Source organism: Cydia strobilella, chromosome 23 (assembly GCF_947568885.1).
Source record: "Cydia strobilella chromosome 23, ilCydStro3.1, whole genome shotgun sequence".
NCBI lineage: Eukaryota > Metazoa > Arthropoda > Insecta > Lepidoptera > Tortricidae > Cydia > Cydia strobilella.
Window position 1 is genome coordinate 8,784,452 of NC_086063.1, and position 7,075 is coordinate 8,791,526.

General features: G+C 38.4%; 1 long non-coding RNA gene across 1 annotated transcript; it reads left to right on the plus strand.

Moving 5' to 3' along the window:
* The first annotated feature begins 6,229 nt into the window (after positions 1-6,229).
* On the plus strand, positions 6,230-6,817 carry LOC134751758 (uncharacterized). Its single transcript, XR_010128687.1, has 3 exons — positions 6,230-6,326; positions 6,388-6,600; positions 6,647-6,817. It is a non-coding gene; the product is annotated as an uncharacterized LOC134751758 (long non-coding RNA).
* The last annotated feature ends 258 nt before the right edge of the window (positions 6,818-7,075 follow it).

The following is a 7,075-nucleotide window of genomic DNA, read 5'->3' on the forward strand; positions in this document are numbered from 1 at the left end:
GATTGCCACCGACGTGGTATAAAAAAAAAGCTACAACTAAACTAAAACTAAACGAGTGACAACACAAAAGTCAAACACAAATTACACGATGCAGGTTCTGCCATCTTGAGGGCTACATCGGAAGCATAAACTACACATTTACGCCTCGCTCCAAAAATCTGACGGCTCCTGTGCTGCCCCCTATAGTTCATGCACGCTCCCTATATTTTTATTACGTTTTGTGTTAGGTTTTTCTTTATCCCGATCAAAAGTAAGGGTGGGCTCAAGAGCTCTAAACGGACCTTGCTAAGTTCCCATAGCAGAAAACATCCATTTAAATTATGACCTAGATATGTATAAGGATTCAATGGAACTGAAGTTCACAATATACTGGTTACTAATGGTTGTTTTTTAGGTTTAATAATAAGGTTTTACATAAAAAAGTAGAAATATTTGGGTTCGGCCGTTTTTAGGAGAACAGATATTTTTTCGCGGCGTTGGCCCCATAGTAAAAGTTGTTCAGTATGACCCACACACTAACACTTAACTAGTGAATTTAAAATAACTTGAGAATATTAAAATACAAATCATTAATACATAATAAGAAAATCATGTAGGTATTTTATGATGAAACTAAACTAAACAAACTTTTGACTGGATGATTGGAAGTGTCATTTTTAAGTTTTTTTTTACCGACTTCAGAAATTGAACAGGAGGAGGTTCTCAATTCAGTTGTATTTTTTTTGTGTTTATTCAATTATTTTTATAAGATTTCAATCAGTTTTTTAACAAGTTTAAAGATAAAGATAGTTTATTATTCAAATAGGCGCAACAATGCGCTTATGAACGTCAAATAAAGCTACGCCGGTTCTAACCCTACACCTCTGCCCCGAGAAGATTTAAATCCTCCCTCAATTGGAGGAGGGTATCCCAATATGGTATATTACTACGAGTAAAGTCCGTAATTATTTTATGCCTCGTGGTTTATTAAAAATAATTAGTTTACCGTGAATTTAATCAACTAATTTCTGTCGTTACAAATTAAAACCGTCAGTAACGGCCGCACCTACGTTTTTACAATCCGTGCGTAAAATTTATGGAACGTAAAAACAACAGTCATTAGGCTAAAAAGACACTTTTATTTATTGCGTTTCGCCCACGCAATACTGTGTGGTCAAATTACTGTTAAAGATATTTATTATTTTCGAGAGAAATGTCACAAAGTAAATGAGATTGGGTTATTTTACCGTTACGGAGGAAATGAGTAATGAATAAAAGAGACTTTTCAAAGTGATATTGGAATACTTTTTAAATTGTTCGTGATTGCTAATCATTCATGATTGTTCGCAACAGAACACAATGTTGGTTAATTGTAAAGGCTAACGCTTCGTCTTACGTAAGCGAACAACTCGCGAACGCGAATCGAAGCGGTGCTGCGCGACGCGGCGGGCCCACGGCGTTCGCGTTCGCAACGAGATCGCCCACGTATGACACTTCTATAGGTATCACAGGATTGATTCACCCCGCGCCGCATCGCTTCGCTTCGCGTGCTGTTCGCCTACGTAGTACGCTGCGATACACACAAACCGCTAATAATAGAAAACAAGCGCAACATAATAACCACCATATCAAACTACCAAGTAGAACACTAATCAAAACAATTTCATTAACTTGCTCTACTTTCTACTGATCCTATCTCTATACCTTCTATCACATCTTACCATAATCATAAGTGCCTTTCATCTAAGTTAACCAGTATAAATCTGACCCCTAATCCCATAACATAGGAAAATTATAAAATCAGCTAACAGGCCGAGGTTTTCCCGAGGGTTTACAGTATGGGGTTCGTCAAAAAGGTACAGGTTTTTAAAAGGTCGGCAACGCGCGTGTAACCTCTGGAGTTGCAGGCGTCCATAGGCTACGGTTCGAATGAAAGAAGCCCCTGGCATCTTGGCACGTTGGTTGGACGACATCCGGAAGATTGCGGGTCACATCTGGATGAGATTAACTCAGGACCGGGACAAGTGGCGTACTGGAAGAGAGGCCTAAGCTCAGCAGTGGTGGGCGATAAAAGGGCTGATATATGATAATGATGATGACAGTCTACGGTGACTGGCTTACTATCAGGTGGGCCGTATGCTTGTTTACCACCGATGTGGTAGTAAAAAAAGGCGTATTCTGATTTTAGTAACAGGTTATGAATTAGATCCGATCCGTAACTAATCTAGATCCAATTCATAATCCGCTATTATATGCCTGCAAGTGCAAAATGCGTCTCGATTCACGCATAATGAAGGGTTCCGTACCTTCATACAAGCTCAGAGGGAACAATTCTGGTTTAAATTATAATATGTCTGTGTAGTAATAAAAATAGCTCAAAACTATAGTTAACGACACAACTCAAAAAATCTATAGTAAAAACTCAATCGTATATTAAAAGATTTATCAAAATTAAAATCTGACCGGACTAAAAAACAGTGTAGAGTCCAAGACTCAAAATATCACATTCGATTTTATACTTGGCAATAAAGTTGAATTCAACCACACAATCTGGTTGTAATTTGCGGTAAAAACGACATAATAGATTTTCGGTTACGGTTTATTTGGGTTATGCGTTTTATTATTATTATTTAAGCTTTATTTCTCGCACATCCATTATAAAATTGACTTTTCTTTTGTTATGTTTTTACGATGTGTGATCCCTTGAGGGTAAAAGCCTCCTCCATCTTTTTCCATTTCTCTTTGTCTGTAGCATTTTTCTCCCAAGTATTTCCTGCAATTGCTATGATGTCATCAACCCATTTTTTTCTTTGTTTCCCTGAGTTAAATTTGCTCAGTGGGCCTTTCCATTTGGTTGTTTGTATAGTCCATCTCTTGTCCTTGTCCAAATGTCCAGCCAATCTCCATTTTTGTCTTAAACTAAACTGTAGTGCGTCTGTCAGTTTATGCGTTATGGTCTACATTAAATAATGTGAAATGAAACGTGGTACAGTTTCAATGATTCTAATATCAAGATGATAGGAAAAAAACCGGCCAAGTGCGAGTCGGACTCGCGCACGAAGGGTTCCGTACCATTACGGAAAAAAACAGCAAAAAAATCACGTTTGTTGTATGGGAGCCCCATTTAAATATTTATATTATTCTGTTTTTAGTATTTGTTGTTATAGCGGCAACAGAAATACATCATCTGTGAAAATTTCAACTGTCTAGCTATCACGGTTCATGAGATACAGCCTGGTGACAGACAGACGGACAGACGGACATACGAACAGCGGAGTCTTAGTAATAGGGTCCCGTTTTTACCCTTTGGGTATGGAACCCTAAAGCAATTTTGCTTAAACTGAAACTGAGACTTCTTTTCAATCGGTCAAAAAGGCACATTCAAAGTATCAATTTAAAGTTACGAAAACGCCCAAGACTGTATAAATCCATTTATCTTCACCCCGCGATACCTCAAGGGGGGAGGGGGTAAAGTGCACCCCAGAGATTTAGAGGCAAAAAGGAAATGTACAGAAAAATGAATGTGGCGGGTGTTAGATGAAAAGGGAATATTAAACAAGGATAGGAAATATGATACATACAGTTATCTGTTTGGATCAGAAATAAAAGCTGCTCTGACAGATGAGGTAAACGTCACAATGTTTGACACCCTGATTCAATAATTGACACTTTGTTTGCTCTTTTGCTTCTATTGAGATTTATGCAACATTTTTCTGATTTAAACAAAAGCATGAACAACATTGTTTTATTTATTAATCTGTAATCCTGTATAAATGTGACGTTTTCAAACAAAATGTACCACATTGTGTCTTACCATAAGGACGAAATTGGATTGTATCTTTATACGAATAACCTGTCAGAGCGTTCTTATGGCAAGCGACACTGTGGTACATTTTGATTGAAAACGACACAAATAATATGGGGCATTTACTATGAAAAGGGACCTTATTGTCGATGGCGCTTACGCCGCACAGCGTCACGCGGCATTGTATTTATATCGGAGCATCGTTAATAATAGCGTAAGCGCCATCGACAATAAGGTCCCTTTTTATAGAAAATACCACATATTGTATCGAAAATAGCTAGCTTTACAAAAAGTTTGCACATTCTAACCGGTCCTGGGCGTTTTCTAAAATAAATATTGAAAACCTGATTCTCACAGATCCTCGTGTTTTTGGGTTCTTTCAACTCAAGACTAGCATATTCAATCTTGATGATAAAAAAATGTCCCAAAAATTTGTATGAAAATTGTACATTCCACTACACCACATACAAGTAAAAAATCTTTTCACAATAAAACGTGACGTAATTTAATGGACATTTTGGGACATATTTTTTTAATGGCAGGATGCAGAATGCTGTCGATTCTGAGTAGAATGAGCCCAAGAATGTCCAGATTTGAAAGAATCAAGTTTTCAATATTTATTTTTAGAAAACGCCTTCCTAACAACATAACAAAAAAAACCGGCCAAGTGCGAGTCGGACTCGCCCACCGAGGGTTCCGTACTTTTTAGTATTTGTTGTTATAGCGGCAACAGAAATACTATCCGGTTCATGAGATACACCCTGGTGACAGACAGACAGACGGACAGACGGACAGCGGAGTCTTAGTAATAGGGTCCCGTTTTTACCCTTTGGGTACGGAACCCTAAAAAACCAGAACCTTACTATGCGATTTTTGTATCTTCCATTATACTTATACAGGAAATGATTCACGAATATTTGACGCCTACGCTAACCTGTCTACTACCAGAGTAGAATTATTTTAAGTAGTCTATCTTCAAAGTTAAAGCAAGTGATGAGTGATGCCATAGGAACACAGCCAGGTGCAGAGATAGCTCTATGCAGGGGGTTAGCTTATTAGTTATATCTGCAGCTGACTGTACATGACATAAGGAACGGTACTTAATGGATCTCAATTCGATTTCATGTTAACGTTATTTTGGCATCACTAGTAGTTTATCGTTTTGATATTTACATATTGGCAAATGTGATGTTTTTAGTCACTAGATCAGAAATGTCAGAATAAGATCAAATTAAAATTAGAAAACATAAACGCCGCTCAAAGAATAGTAACAAGTAGTTATAGTAACAAGCTTCAGTTGCAACCCCATCACAATTGATTAATTGAGTAATACAAGACAGTTGTCTCTTACTAAGACACTTGCGTCCTAAGATGACCCGGTTCTTAAGCTTGCCTATATTTAAACATTCATTCTTTTACCAGTGTGACTGAGTTTAAATTTTTTTTCGCTTGTACTTTACGATAGGCCATCTTAGGCTCAAGTACCTTACGAACGAGTGTGTCTTTATTTAAACAACGAGTTCGAAAAACTCGCGCGCCTAGAAGATGTTGACGTCAACTTTAGCCAGTTCTCCGAGACCACGGGCACAACGCCATCCTCGAAACTTCGGAGGTAAATTTAAAACTTATTTTACGCGATTAAGTCCCGACGTTGTGAATCTTCTTCTTCGGCTAGCCTTTTCCCATATCATTTGGGGTCGGCTCTCCTCGTCATTCTTCGCCAGGCGTATCTGTTCTGGGTCGTCGAGACATCTATTTGGGCTTTCTTAAGGTCTTTGTTAATGACGGACATCCAGGTCGTAAGGGGTCTGCCTCTGCCCGATCGTTTGGAGCCAATGTCGATGTTAAGGACTTGTCTAGTCATGTGATCTTCCGCCCTCCTCATGACATGGCCAAATCGTTGTGAATAATAACTAAATATAATTCCAAAACGTGGAAAGATATGTTACTGTTTTGTATTTATACTGTGACCTAGTGCTTGTTAAAATTCCTGTCTTCAGACAAGTTATGCATCAACATTCATAACTATTGAATATTATAAGGAATTATTATTATAACACGAACCATTATGCGAAGACAAACTGGCATTAAATTTTATGCGAATTATTATGAACCCGTCACGTCAGGTACCTATTATTTATTTAAAATAAAATAAAAAGAACGTGAAAGAGCTTACCTATATTTTTTATACCACGTCGGTGCCAAACAAGAATAGCCTATTGTGCCCGTTAACCCTTCAAGTGACGACCCGTGAGTGGTCGGATCGAAATACAGTAAAATGGCGGCCCACCACTCACGGGTCAATGCAAAAACTAGTAAACTGTCGGCCACCATGCAGTGGTTAGTGAGTTGTTGCCGTATTTAGAGATTTTAGAGGCGAAATTCGCGTTTTCTCATACTACTCAACACATACACACACACACACACAGTAAATAAATAATTATCAAAAAACCGGCCAAGTGCAAGTCGGACTCGCGCACCGAGGGTTCCTACAAACCTGTAGGTATATAAGTAAAAGTTAACCCATCACGACAATCGAGTGGTTTTTTGATATAAATTTCAATTTACTACCTCTACGCGTTCATGGGGAAAGGGGTAGTAAGTTTAAAATTATTAAAAATATTTTTATTATATGATGTAACTAAAAATTTACGGTTTTCGCAATTTTTCCTTTATCTGTGCTATAAGACGTTGCTTCGTACCAAATTTCAAGATTCTGAGTTCACGGGAAGTACCTTGTAGGTTTTGATTCCCTTGCGAGTGTCGAAAATTTGCGGAAATTTACGGCATAAACGGTTGTATCTTTTGAATCAAAAGTTTTGATTGCATTGGCCTAGAACTAGAAGTTTGATTTTTTCACAGCTCCAAGGGACAGTAGACCTGAGTATTTGATATAAATTCCAGCTTGATACCTCCACGCGTTCCTGAAAAAAGGGTCTTGACAGACAGACAGACGGACGGACGGACGGACAACAAAGTGATCCTATAAGGGTTCCGTTTTTTTCCTTTTGAGGTACGGAACCCTAAAAAATCGAAAATAGTCTAACAAAGGGCCATAGCGTAATTCCTAATATGGCGCTGCCGTTATACAGAAGCCCCACAATGCCATTATAACACACGATAGAAAACCAAACCAATAGGTACCCACTGTGACCTTTTTTCGACGAATGTTGCAGAACAGCCGTCGGAGAAGTGAAAACATCTCGTCCGCCCACGCTACTCGAGAATGCAAAGATTGTAGACTATTCACTGTTGGTTGGAACGCGCGTTTTCAGTTCCGTACCCAAAGGG